We start from the raw sequence: 16206 nt of genomic DNA on the forward strand, positions 1-16206 counted from the left end.
ATCATGTACCATGTTACACGACTCTTACATTCTACCTAATCTCCAAACATATCAAGAACATATCTTCCTGACAGTTCTATCTTTTCTCTTAAATTCTGGTAATTTAACCAATCAAGATCGTACTATTACAATTTCTCTCTTAGAACATTAGTCATGTTCATTCAAAACTCCATACCTACGAATTCTGGACCATTACTTGATGTGCCTAATGGCAAGTAGAGAAAACAAAATCATGAAGCTCCGAAATATAAATGGGATTATAAATGACATTAAATTGGAGAGAGTATTAACTGTAGATGTCAATGATTATAGAAAGACAGAAGCAGAGACATCGAAATATAAGGGAAGATATAAAACCCAGCAACAACCCAGAAATTACAAACCGTTTATATCGATGCATATAACAATATAAAGACAGGGGAGGACTAAAAACACTATAAAACCAAGAGTATAACAGAAGTGAATAGATTCTTCTGGCGGCAGATGAAAAAGAAGAATGACGGATATGAAAGTTAGGAGTATATCAAGAATTAGAACTGGATGGAGGATATTGACGAATGCTTTCAAGTATGAATTGAGGAAGAAGGAATAGAAAGTGTGAGTTGTGAAAATAAGGAAACGAAGGGGGTGGATTTATAGTGAAATATCCGACAGAGCAATAAATGTAGATTATTGCATTTAACCAAAGAAGATCCTAATTTCCTTAACTACCAAAGAATCAATCTTATTACAAAGATTTCCTCTAAATCCCTTAAATTTCGGAAATCAACCATGACTACGTCACCAGTTAAGGCGAACCTACATTTATTCATATCACTCTTTTGCGATAGCTTCACTCGTACTCTTCACATAAACAAATTATTTTACCCATATTACTCACTGATGATAAAACTCTAAATTCTAGCTCGTATGCGTCATGAAAACATACTTATTGTCAGCCATGACCATCCCAATCAAATTTCGGAACGAAATTTCTTTAACGGGTAGGTACTGTGATGACCCGAAAATTTCCTACCAAATTTAAAGTTAATCTTTAAATGTTTCCGACATGATAAGCAAAGTCTGTAATGTTGAATCTCAAAATTTTTGAACTACTTTTATATGTTCATTTACCCTTCGACTATTCCCAACAATTCACGAACAATTATATTTAACTTGATGTTCATATATAATTGTATATAATATTAATTAAAAACGTTAACAAAGTATTTGATGTATAATGCTTTACATGAACGTATTTGTTTCGATATACGTTTAATATATTTATCAACAGAATTAAAAGATAATATCAAATGAATGAATTATCAGATACATTGTGATATGATTACGGGTCTCTGTTATAAGGTCCACATTGATTTGTGAAATCTTTCCTTTTTAACAGTATTCGGAATAAATGGTAAAGTGATTTACAAGTAAGAACAAATGTGTCAAATAACGAAGGATAGACAAAAGTTAGTGGAGAACTAGATTTCATAATATTCGATTGATCTATTTTTAAACGTGCAGAAACGCTTTTTGATTCAATAGAAATTGATTACTAAAATGTTTTGTTTAAATAACATAATATATACAATGGAATATTAATTATTAGAATTAAATATATAAATAACTCACAGCGTGTATTTAAAACGTGTTTATGAATATTAGTAGTATATATGATTTCAAATTAGTTAAGTAAACGATAGTAACACTTGTTTATTTGATTCGACTGATATTTAGATATGTTATCTAGCACGTTTGAAAAAATTAAAATAAACGATTGGCGCATAAAGGAATTATATCAAATTAAGTTTTAAAGCGTAAATGTTATGTGATATAATAGTTATTATAATTCAAAACGATTTCAAATTATATATATTAAAAACTTTGAAATAGAATTAGTTTATTAGTAAATAAATATTTCTAAAATATATAAATTTATATTTCTAGATGAAAATATATTTATATTTTACAAAGTGATAAAATATAATATTAACTTAGTCATAAAACGTTTTGATTTAAAATAATATTATTAAATAGACTTTGATAAATAATGAGACATTGATTTAAAGAAGCAAATGACCATAACACTCAAATGTATAAGTTACATTTCAAGTAATATAATTTATTGGCAAATAAACCTAAATAGTGATAAAGGTACACGTCACGAAATGTAAAGTACAAGTTTCTTAAGCGTACGAAAGGATGTTCAAGAAACCGGAACCGAGACATAAGTCGAGCATTAACGCACAAATCAGCGGAACTAAATTTACAGGTTAAGTATGTACATAAATATAATATAATATTTAATTAATTATATAAATTAAATATATTATAATATATATATATATATATATATATATATATATATATATATATATATATATATATATATATATATATATATATATATATATATATAATCATCGGCAGCCCACGTTTTATTTGTGAGTGAGCTGGAAACAGGAACCTCCGCAATTGCGGAGGTGTATGCTTGAAAAGCTCCACGATCGCGGAGCTCATGGGTCCAGAAGTGGCCTATAAAAGCCTCGAACGCGTTCTGGTTTCAATCCATATCTATCTCTCTATCTTTCTAATGTACTCCGTAATTATTTATTTATTTTATTATTTATATTAATATTATTAATAATAAAGATTATTATTATTATTATTAATCTTATTATATTAATATTAATTAATAGTATTATTATTATACGTAAAATACTACGATGAGGTCATGAGCGAGTTATTTCAAATGGGTTTTTCGAGCGGGATAGAGCTAAAGAAATTATGGGTTATAGCTATGAAGGTTATGGGTATGGTTCGGGGGTATAGCTTGGGAGGTCAACCTAGCTTTTATCATTTCCATTGCGTCTACGTACTTTCCTGCAATATTGAATCACAATATTGATACGTGAGCATTCATATCCTATCTTTTATATATTAATAGTGTATCCCTGACTAGTGCTCGAGCATTTATGATTATGCATGCTTGTATGCTTAATTTCTTTGTTAGATAGTTTTGATGAATCATGAGTTTGATACATATGCTACTGAGATAAGGTATATGATATGCATGTCGTTGGAAAGCTGGCGAAAAATTAATAACTTTTCATTTAGAAAGCGTATGGTTTCGATGAACGGATTAAAAAATATAGTCAACTGAATTATCAATAATTTTAGTATTATTATTAAAATGATTATTATTATTATCGTCATTATTATCGTTGTTATTATTATCTAATTATTATTATTATTATTATTATTATTATTATTATTATTATTATATTATTATTATTATTATTATTATTATTATTATTATTATTATTATTATTATCGTTATTAATACAAATATTATCATTAAAAATTGTTATTGTTATTATTATTACTATCGTTATTATTATTAAATTTATTATTAATATTATCGTTATTATTATTATTATTATTACTACTACTATTATAATTATTAGTATTATCATAAATATTATTATAATATTTATTATTATTATTAGTATCATTATCATTAAAACTAATATTAGTATCATCTAATTATTATGATTACTATTATTATCATTAATATGAATGCGATATAAAAGAAGACTAAAAGCTATTAAACAAGTCGATTAGGAAATAATGAGTATAAGTATCATGATTCAGTTAAAATATTGGTAAGACTATGATTTAGATAAAAATATCGTTTTCATTATTTTTATCATTATTAGTAATATTATTATTATGACATTAGTATTACTACAAAAGATTATTATTTATTATCAAAATTATTATTATTAATATTAAAATTAAAATCAGTATTAATAATTGTATTATTTTCAATATATAACATATAGATATGAAATTGATATATATATATATATATATATATATATATATATATATATATATATATATATATATATATATATATATATATATATATATTTATAGTATTATTATTATTAATAATATTATTATCGTTATTAATAATATTAGTATTATTATAATTGATATTATTGTTATTAATAATATTATGGTTATAAATTTTATAGTTATTTTATAGTTATTATTATCATCATCATTAATAATAATATTATTAATATTACTATTAAAATAATTAATATTATTGTTATTACAAAATAATACAACTTTTACTTATTATTATTATGATCAATATTATTTTATCAAATAAATATGTGATACAAAGATATTTTTTCCACACGTAATATAATTACATTAATAATACATACCACAATATTTTTATGATATTAAGTGAACTTTATAAATTTTATTACTTAAGATATATAAAAGTATATTTTTATCCTATATAAATTTTAATATAAATTATTATTATTTACTCTAATAAAATCTGATAAATATATTTAAATATATAAAACGACTATATTTAAGACTTTGAAATTTATTTTTGGATTAGATGACTTTTGTTGACTTTTGCATGATAATCTCGAGCATTAGGATTGTGATACACTATGACCTGACCTAAATTGTTAGACAGATATTGACCAACATATAAATATATATACTTAATATAGGTTCGTGAATCCGAGGCCAACCTTGCACTTGTTCAATGCCGCCATATGTATTTTTACTACGAAATACAGTATAGTGAGTTTCATTTGCTCCCTTTTTAAATGTTTTTGCAATATATATTTTTGGGACTGAGAATACATGCGCTGCTTTTATAAATGTTTGACGAAATATACACAAGTAATCGAAACTACATTCTATGGTTGAATTTTTATGCCAGATATCGCCCTTGTTGAACTTGGTAGCCTAAGAATTAGTGTTTATTATAATAGCCACTAATTGATTCGAATCCTAAAGATGGATCTATGGGCTTTGACATGCCCCAGTCAGAGATTTTGAACTGCTTTAGTACTTCGATTTTTCTCTACAGACGAGTGGTTCTGTTTTGGGGATATTCTAGATGCATTTTGTTAATGTCGATTATCAGGGGTTCAATCGATATGAATGATTTTTTATGCAGATGCATGATATTTATGAGAAATGGAAATGAAAATCTTGTGGTCTATTAAATTAATGGAAATGATTGTTTATGATAAACTAATGAACTCACCAACCTTTTGGTTGACACTTGAAAGTATGTTTATTCTCAGGTATTAAAGAAATCTTCCACTATGCATTTGCTCATATTAAAGATATTACTTGGAGTCATTCATGGCATATTTCAAAAGACGTTGCATTCGAGTCGTTGTGTTCAATAAGATTATTATTAAGTCATTTATAGTTTGGATATATTATGAAATGGTATGCATACCTATCAACTTTTGATGAAAGTTTGTCTTTTAGAAACGAATGCAATGTTTGTAAAATGTATCATTTAGAGGTCAAATACCTCGCAATGAAATCAATTATTATGTAACGTTTATAATCGATATGAACAGGGCATTTTACAAATCATATCTTGTACATGTATACGATAATATTTATAAGTTAATATATATTTTTAATATCGTATATATTGAATTCGGTTTGATATTCGATTTCTGGTTAACTATATTCAAATTTTTCAAAACCACATACCGAACCAAAAAATCAAATTCAAATTCGGTTTCGGTTTTGCTCAATCCGAAAACCATGTAACAAATTCGGTTTGATTTTTTCGATTTGATTTCGATTCAGTTTATATGGTTTTAAACCAAATACTGAATACCCCTACAATAAATCCGAAGACGAGTTAACCCAATATGCAGGGACCTTTTCTAATTCCTTTCATCCGGGCAAGAAAATCCCGTCCACTTTATCAATCTGAAGTGACACCCTTACCTTTCAGGGACTTGAAGGAGTAAGTGAGGACATTAGAAAAATTGCTTCGATTAAAGTGCCTGAAGAAGTGGGTATCAATCTACGATCCGTTAAGTCTTAAAAAAACCTTTTATTTTTATTAACAATTTCGTCCTTTAACGTGGATGCCCCCATGTCCACTCCCTTATTTTGCATATTCTTGATTACCCGACTCGAGTTTGAAGGCAAACAAACACCCTAATCATTAACACCCGTGTTAGGACCCCGTGTTAATGTGAAGCATGCTTAAATGAAGGTTCCTTGGAAGAGGGCTATATAAGGAACCTATGTAGTCCTAAGTAGATAGTCATTGTATTGTAACTGAGTTCTAGAAGCTGTGGAATGTAAACTTTACCGATTCTCTCTCATGCCGAGTCTCCTTCTTACATACCGAATCTCATTCTAACTTGTCATTTCTTCTAATCTCAACATAATCTGACCTATCATTTGGTATCAGAGCTTCCAGGGAGTGATGTTTCATCACTAGATCGATCCAGAGATTGAAGATTACAGAATCTGTACGCTCTCGGTAGATTGAATAAGATTCGGTATATTCGAATCTGATAATCTGACGTTCAGATTTGTGTGATAAGTTCAGCGAAGGTGTATTAAGTTGATTAGAAAGAGTTTCGATCATCATTACAACTTTTTAACATCAATTATGAAGAATCGAGTTGATTTTTAGAGTTCGTGGCTAAAACTCTCTATAATGATCAATTTCAGCTTGATTCTGTATTTTAGTAAAGGTTTGAGGTTTCAGTTGTGATCGTGAGGTGTTAAATCACATTTCTGACGGTTTAATTTCATCAATTCTTCAAGTATTGAAGATTCGATCAACATTCGGTATCATAACTACCATACCGAGTCTGCTTCAAAGTTGATAATTCATCTTAAGTGTTGCAGATTGTGGTGTATTTGTGATTCTATCACATTCGGTTTGATCATACGCAGCTAATTGGTGTGGTTTGAGAAAGGATTCGATTGATTTTCTAAGTTTTTATACTTAGACTCGGTATTGTCAACTACTACAGTTAACATTCAGTATCCTATACATTTGGTATCTTTGATATTCTGTGTGTTACTAACTTGTTTCCTTGTGCAGCAAGGTTAGCGAATCTAATTCAAAGGAATTGGATTATGTTTTCATTTAAAAGTTTACAGAATTTGACTACCGAGTCAAATACCGAATCAGGATCTCGGTATCACTTAATACTTTGGTTTTAAGTGTTCTAAAGCTTCAAATCTTGTGGTTACCAAATTTGTACCGAATCTGGGAGTGTTACTTATGTTACTGATCAGTTTCTGATATAGAATCTGGTTTACCGAATCTGCTACAGTACCGAATCATTTATCGAATCTGCTACAGTACCGACCCAGATATCGAATCTAACATTTTTGTTAGATTTTTGTGAACCTTCATCCTAGATTTGTGTAATACCGAATCTTTACCGAATCTACCTCAATTTCAAGATGTCTACTCAAGATACTTTGATCATTGGATCATATTCCCGACCTCGAGTGTTGTTTGATGGCAAGTACACTCAGTGGCTTCATTGTATCACTCAGTACATAGACTACAAGGGTGAGAAAGCAAAGTACATATGGGCTTCTCTGAGGGATGGTCCAGTTGTAGATTATCATCCGGATACTGGTATGCCAATTCCAGTCTATGAACTTTCTGGTGATAGACGTGAAAGAGCTCAAGGTGACATAGAGACAATGAATATTGTTATGCAAGCTATCTCGTATGAGTTGTTTGAAAATGTTAATAGCAACACCACATCAAAAGATATATGGGAAGAGATCAAACGACAGCAAGAAGGTTATGACATGTCAGATGTTACTAAACTAAATAATGCTCTGGGATTTTATGAAGATTTCTAGCAGGAACCCTATGAACCACTCAAGGAGACCTACCGTCATTTCAATGGTGTTCTCAATGAGTTGAAAAGGTGCAAGATTATAAAAGTAAATGCTGAAGTCAATATGAAGTTCCTCAAAAATTTCAATGTTGATTGGCTTCCTTATGGAACCATTGTTCGATCTACTAAAGAGATTGACAAGATGACTATTCATGAGCTTGTTGGAGTTCTTATGCATTACCAACCTGAAGTGTCTAAACTTCAAGAAGGAAGAAAAGAGTCTTCTCCAGGCGATCCAATTGCCCTAATTGCCAAAAAGAAGAGCAAATCATTTACGACTTCCAAAAGCTTATCCAAGAAAGTGCTTGTAGAAGAATCAACTGATTCTGAAGAGGGGGTTGATGATTCTCATCTTAAATTAGTCAAGATGGCAGCCATGTTCACCAAAGCCTTGAACAAACACAAGTTCAAAGGCAAATCAAGTAATCAATGCAAGAACTCATCTTCATCCTCCTACTACAAGAAACCTGATCAATCAAAACAACAATGTGCTGATGACTCCAAGAAGGATGATTCAATCTGTTTCAATTGTGGCAAAGCTGGTCATTACTCTCGTGAGTGCAAGATGCCTAAGAAAAAGGATGCAACTTACTACAAGAAGAAAATGTTGATGGCAAAGATTGTGGAAACTGGAGGAGAGCTGAAACCGATTGATGATACTTGGTTTAACTGGACTGATGATTCAGATTCAGAGGTGGAACATGCAAATGTTTGCAAGGTGACCAAGCTCATCAAAGAAAAGGAAGCAATGGAGAATTCTAACTCAACATCTAATGATGATGAGGTACAATCAAATGAAATCTCAACTGATTTTTATCAAAATGCAAAATGACCTGATGAAGAACTTGGTCTCAATGTCAAAAGAAGTTAAAGGTTTAAAATCTGAAAACAAGGTTTTGAAAGATAAAATCAAACTAAATGAGACCAAACCTTCATCATCTAAATTACAATCGGAGTTGAAAAGATTGAAAGTCCAACTCAGCTCTACGGAAACTGAGTTGTAAGATCTCAAAAAGACAATTCATTCGATTAAAGTCAAAAGGACTGATTATCGTCTAAAATCAGAATGACTTGCAGAAAAGTTCAATTTGTAGAAAAAGATCTTTCTAATTTGAAAACTCAACATGAACCCACACTTTCAAAGCTAAACAAGAAAATTATTCAATTGAAAAACACCATAATTGAGAAGAACACTGAAATTTCTTCATTGTCAAAAGAGTCTCTTCAAATGAAAGCTCAACTTGCTCGATATGGGGAAAAACTCTATCGTACAGTGCAATCTAAAGCTATCATTGATATGGAACTTTTAAAATAAATAATTTTCATGAATAGACCAAAAACGATTCATGGTGAAAAGTGGGGGTTGGGTTATGAAGATTCTAAGATTTTAGATAATGCTTCCAAAAAGATTCCAGGATTATATCATTCTGATTACTTTCAAGCTGGTTTACCATCTCATTTTTTGTATGCTTCTGATGCTGATTTTGATGATATTATTGTTAATCGCAAATCTAGAAAATACCATCAAATTAGCTTAATGTATGAGAAAATTAATGCTAAAATGGGTAAATCAAATCCTGATTTCTTGAAGGAACTTGTTGAAACTGAAAAGAATATGCAACGTGAAAATTATGTGCCTAAGCGTAGACTGGTTTATATCCCTACACTCATGCTAGAGAAATACATTTTAATGCTTGAGAATGAAGTGTTTAACAAACCTAGTTCTAGCATTATTACCATAAATGAGGTGTTTGATGAACCAACTTTTGATGTGAAACCAATTCTACCGGCCTCACCTGCATGTTCTGATAATGTTTTCTATGAAGACCTAGCACATGAACTAACTGTCTTCTTTGAGACAGAATCCCTAGGTCAAAATTCTTTAGATGATAAGATAGAACCTCGAGATGAACCACCTGTTGAAAACTTGATAGACTTTAACACAACAATTGATCCTTTGAATGAATTCTATGCAAGCATACATGCTGTACGAATTTTGAGTCGTAAAGTAGATATACTGAAAAAGGAAAATGTTGAATTGCAACTTAAGTGTCAATCATTAAAACAAATGCTTGCTTTGTGTGATAAATTGCCTCCACTTCCTAAGAAAGAATGTACATATGATTTTAAGGAAGGTGAAGTGATAGTTTCTGCTGAGGAATTATGTCTTGATATTAAAAGCTTAAAACAAAAGATAATTCAACTGAAACAGGCTAACACACTTAAGCAACCATCTACTGTTGAAACCAATGTGTCTGAATGTGTTGGTGGGATTACTAAGAAGGGGAAGGGGACAACAACATCTAAGGATGCAAAACCCATTACTATTCTTAAAAATCCTCTACGTTCTCAATTTGGTAAACATGTTTCCAAAGTCGCACCTTCAGCACAATTTGTTGTCAAGAAAGTTCATTCACATGATGGTTATGTGTGATGATCGCTCCAAATCCATATGGACGAACACGTCATTCATCGATTTCATTGCGAGGTATTTGACCTCTATATGATATGTTTTGTAAACATTGCATTCTTTTGAAAAGGCACACCATAAATGAATATTTAAATCAAAGGTTTTCGACATTTGATGATTTCTACATATAGACAATCACCGTAAATAATAGTTTACAATAGTACTTCCATTGACAATGCAGTCAAAATAAGATACACGGTGATGATTTGGTGAATGCAACGTTTCCTTGATAAAAATGTCATGTAAGACTCCATGCACATAGCTTGTCTAACATATAAGAAAATAGCGGAATACTCCTAGGGAACCTGAGAATAAACATGCTAACAAGTGTCAACACAAAGGTTGGCGAGTTCATAGTTTTAATGTTTTGCATAATCTGTACATAAAGATGGATCACAAGATTTCAGTTGTTTCATCCAGAAACGTTTATCAAAATATTCTACAAGATTGAGCACCCTGGTAACTAAACTTTAACGTTATAATAAGTACCCCTGTTTTAACATACATGCAACCAACATGTACAATACACGCAAACCAACGTGTACTAAACTCAAATAGCATACGTCTGTTTTATAGTTCAGGCTAGGGTTTCTATACCTGGAACAGACGGGGATGTCAAGCCCTATGGATCCATATATAACTACTCGCGCCCACCAGTTCTTATAACCGGCAGTTACTAGTTACCAAAGCTAAGGGATTTTCGGTTCAAACTCGGTGTAGAATTTAGTATGTACTTGTATCCATTGCATTTAAAATAAATTGCATGTATTCTCAGCCCAAAAATATTTAAAGTATTTAAAAAGAGAGCAAATGAAACTCACCTTAGCAGCACATAAGGTCATTCACCAAAATGAAACTCGAATTACCAAATAACCGTAGATCTCAACCTAGAGAACATATGTTGGTCAATAAATGTTTATCAAGCTAGGTCAGGTCATAGTGTATCACAATCCTAATGCTCGAGATCGACATACAAAAGTTATCCAAAGTCGTTTCAAAAAGTCAATTTTGACAATAGTTCAACAAAACGAGACATACCTTATATAAGGATTCATTTACTCGGTTGGTAATATTCAAAAATCCAATTTATCAATCTTGCAAAAAAGTTGTTTTAAATATTAATTGCCGATTCAAAAGCAATTCCAATTAACGTCAATCATAATTCAGTTGATCGTATCTTTTAATCCGTTCATCGAAACTATTCGATATCTAAATGAAAAGTTATTGATTTTTCGCCAGCTTTCCAAAAACATGTATATCATATACCTTTTACCAGTAATATATGTATTTAATTCGTGAATCATTATAAACTGTTTAGCGACAAAATTTAGCATACAAGCATGTATAAATATATATACTCGAGCACTAGATATGGATACACAATTAATATATAAAAGATAAAATATGAGTGCTTACGTACCAATATTGAGATTTAATATTGTAGGAAATTACGTAGACGCAACAGAGATGATAAACACTAGGTTTGATTCACAAATATACCCCCGAATATTACCCATAACCTCTTTGACAATAACCCATAATTTCCTTAGCTCTAGCTTGCTCGAAAACCCGTTTCGAAATCATTTGGACATCCCTCCGTCGTGATATTATATATATATTATTATTTTTGTATCGTAAAAATAATAATACTAATACTATTAATAATAAGATTAATAATAATAATCTTAATATTAATAATAATAATAATAATAATAATTATTATTATTATTATTATTATAATAATTATAAATAATAAATTAAATAAATAACATAAGTAATACGGAGTAATATAAAGTGTGAGAAAACTGAACCAGAATCGTGCAATTTATAGAACTTTTTCTGAAAAAGCACCCCATGCGATCGCATGGGATTTGTGCTTCAAGGCCATGCGATCGCATGGCCCTCTGATCCAGCTCACAAACTTTTGTTTTCTTGTTTGTCGACATATTATTTAAATATATATAATATATTTAATTTATATAATTAGTTATATATTATATTAAATTCATGTGCATAGTTGACCTGTAATTTTCGTTCCGATGACTCGTACGTTGTTACTCAACTTATGTCCCGGTTTCGGTTTCTCAAATGCATTTTCGTACACTTAGAAAAATTGCATTTTACGTTTCGTGACACGTACCTTTGTCAAAATATAACCTTAAATTATCCATAAACTATATCACTCAAAGTATATCTTAATCTTTCGAGTGTTTTGGTCATTTACTTCTATAAATTATTGTCTCGTTATTTATTAATATAATAGTATTTATCAAACGTTTCATAACCAAGTTAATATCTATTCTCAATATTTTTAAACACGTTTTAAAATATACGTCGCAAGTTATTCATACAATTATTATTCCAACTTATCATATATATTCAAATACATATTTAAACCAATAAGTTTAATGTACGGTATTAAACAATTAATACATTGTTACGTTTTCAAGTTATAGTATATATATATGTATCTATATACATATAATTGTTCGCGAATTGTCAAGAACAGCCGAAAGGTATTTGAATATATGAAAGTAGTTCAAAAATTTTGAGATTCAGTTTACAGACTTTGCTTATCGTGTCGGAAATGTCAATCATACAAAGATTAAGTTTAAATTTGGTCAGAAATTTTCGGGTCATCACAGTACCTACCCGTTAAAGAAATTTCGTCCCGAAATTTGAGTGAGGTCGTCATGACTAACAATAAAAATGTTTTCATGCCGTATATGAGTCGATAAATAGAGTTTTATCACTGTTTGAATAATATGGATAAAACAATCCAATTACTCGAAGCATATGAGAGAAGTTATCATAATAGAGTGAAATAGAGATTCGTCTTATCTTTTGACATAGTAACGATTGGTTTCTGAAATTTAAGGAATAGAAAATCTTCATAATAAGATTTGATTCTTCGAAATTTAAGGAAATTATGATTTCCTTTGATTAAATGCGTAATCTGCCTCGATTGTTATGTATGATATTTCGCTATAAATTAACTACTTTCGTTTCATTATTTTCACCACTCCTACATCTTCTTCCTCATTTCATACTTCAAAAGATTGTGAAATGCTTCATCCAGTTCTGATTCTTGATATACTTTTAACTTTCATATCTGTCATTCTTCTTTTTCATCTACCACTAAAGGAAGTTATTTTCTTCTACTATTACCTTGGGGTTATAGTGTTTTTCATTCTCTCATGTCTTTATATTGCTATACGCATTGATATACACGGTTTGTAAATTCGGGGTTGTTATCGGGCTTTATATTCTCCATTATATTTCGGAGCTTCATGCTTTCGTTTTCTCTTCCCGACCTTAAGTCAAGCGGATAATGGTCCAGAATTCGTAGGTATGAAGTTTCAGATGAACATAACTAATGTTCTAAGAAAGAAATGGTAATAGCACAATCTGACTTTTCAAATTACCAGAATACCTCAAAAAAGACCGAATCATTAAGAAAATATTTTCTTGATATTTTTAGAGATTATATAGAATGAAAGAGTTATGTAACATGGTTCATGATGAGGGTATGATATGTGAACCTTTATCACGTTCCATTAGAAACTCAGCATGACTTACTGTAATATAATCACGTTGATCAAGTGTCATTATATTATATTAACTCATGCTTCAATTCCCAACATTACTTCAAAACATTTATATTTTAAACTTGAAAGTTTCAGAATTTAGAAACTAAAATAGTTTCTTTTATGGTGTAACACAGATATCGTAAAGAGAAAATTGATTTTTGATAAGAATGATTATGAAATTATCTCCAGAAATATGGAGGATATTTATAATGAAAGATACGATGATATCTTAGAATTTATAATATCAGAGGATGATGAAGAATATTGTCCGCAAGGGTTTAGATTCGGAAGCAAGGTATTCGTTAATGGCTTCAACAGATACTGAATCATTTGGATTCTTTGAAGACAGGTTTCGTCCTTGTGATTTATCCACAACCTCTTTCATACTTTTCTCAATCCGTTTTCCAGTTCCAAACTTTCTCTTTTTCTCAGCTTTACCACCATACTATTCTTTATCATCAAACTTTTGACTGTTAAGGTCGTTTACAGTTTTTGCTGCTTCATCAACATTTTTCCAAAATTCGGAGAACTAGTTTCGTAGTTTGGGGTGTTTTTCGGAAACTTCACACTCGAAGTATGTAAGTCCAAGAGGTAGACGTTATATGTACACATATAACTGTTGGCGTAGACGTGCTACAAGATTTCAAAATACTGATTGCTAATTCCTGATAGTTGGTATGGCAATTGCCGTTACAAGATGTGGATGAGTACATGATACGGTTTCAATGAGTATAAGGATTTTTCGGAAGGTCAAAGATCAATGAAGTTGTTGGTAAATTTACTGCTAATGTGGTGGAACATGAAAGGTTCCCCAGTAACAAAAATGTATATGCCAAAGTTATAAGTCTGAAAGGTCGTCGTTGACTGGTTGAACGGTTGATAATACTGGATACTTTTGGAAAGGAATTGCAAGGTTATTTTTAGTAATAACAATGCTAAAGGATCTTTCACATTTTTGAAGTCAAAGTATAGCTTTGAAAGATGTAGAGATCTAAGAATGATGTCACCCGTTAAATCTTGACTTGGATTCTGATCCGTCAATATCAGAATATGTAATTGAATTTGTATGGAAACGATTGTATATCGCTGTGAGCAAAGTTAATAATTTTTGAATCAAAGTTGAAGAATGTACAGTGTAACTTATTAATTGTGAACTTAAATATTTCCCGGGAATTACCTACCCGTTAAAGACTTCACAAGTAATATTTTGTACAAAAGAATTTTTATTACCGTCTTTATGAAAATATATGTATGTATATTTTCTTCAGATGTAATACATATTTGATGAGTTAATATCATATTAAGCTCATTTGATTTTTGACTTGAATTAGAAATGAATAAAACATTAAAGATTTAATAATCTTTACGGAGTATTTCACTAATGTAATCAATACTCAGTTTTATTGATATTTTCTCAGTGAATCATGTTGGTACTCATGGAACTCTTGCTAACTTCGCAAGGTACGAATGATGTTTTCTAGAAAGTTTCGAATACATCGAAGATGAAAGTATAAAATCAACCATATAATGTATAATATACTTAGTTTATTATGAAATGGAATTCATTGAGTTGGAAATAGAGATTGTAGTTAACGATGGTTAAGTCATTAACGAAGTATGTACATCATAGCATATTAGTAATATGAATTAACCGAGTAGTACCTACCAGTTAAGATTCACACGTAATAACTTGGTACGAAAAGATTTATTTGGATTTCAAAATTCATATATATTAAATATACATAAAATTTATTCAGGGGAAATGAGTTAATACTTCATCGGTTATTGTTGCTGGTATTTCTTGGTAACTACGGTGCGTATGACGTTGATGCTCGTGGAACAAATTGTGAAGTTGAGGTTTGCCATGCGGATGTTGTTGGTGGTGGCAATGGTACTGTTGGTGTTGTTGTCAGTGGTACTGTTGATGCCGGTGATGCTGCTGGTGCTTGTAACCTTTGCACCATATTCTCCAAAGCCACTACCTGAGCGCGAAGCTCGTTGACTTCTTCTACTACACCGGGATGATTGGCGGTTCGAACGAGCGGATGAATAAGATCCAGAATTTGAGAGAGTATATGATCATGACGAGATATTCTGGAGATGAGAGAGAAAATGGTATTACGAACAGGTTCGCCGGTAAGTGCTTCAGGTTCTTCGCCAAGAGGGCAATGTGGTGGATGGAAGGGATCGCCTTCTTCTTGTCTCCAATAATTAAGTAGGCTACGAACCCATCCCCAATTCATCCAGAATAGATGATGGCTAATTGGTTGATCCATTCCAGTTACACTTTCTTCAGAGTTCAGGAGAATATCCATATCGGAATAGCTGTCGGAATTTAAGGAATTTGAACTAGATACGGGATCCATCTTGTATAATTAGATAGATGATTTTTGATATGAAATAGATTATAGAATTTAGTTTGGTA

This window comes from Rutidosis leptorrhynchoides, chromosome 11 (assembly GCF_046630445.1).
Source record: "Rutidosis leptorrhynchoides isolate AG116_Rl617_1_P2 chromosome 11, CSIRO_AGI_Rlap_v1, whole genome shotgun sequence".
In the NCBI taxonomy this organism is placed as follows: domain Eukaryota; kingdom Viridiplantae; phylum Streptophyta; class Magnoliopsida; order Asterales; family Asteraceae; genus Rutidosis; species Rutidosis leptorrhynchoides.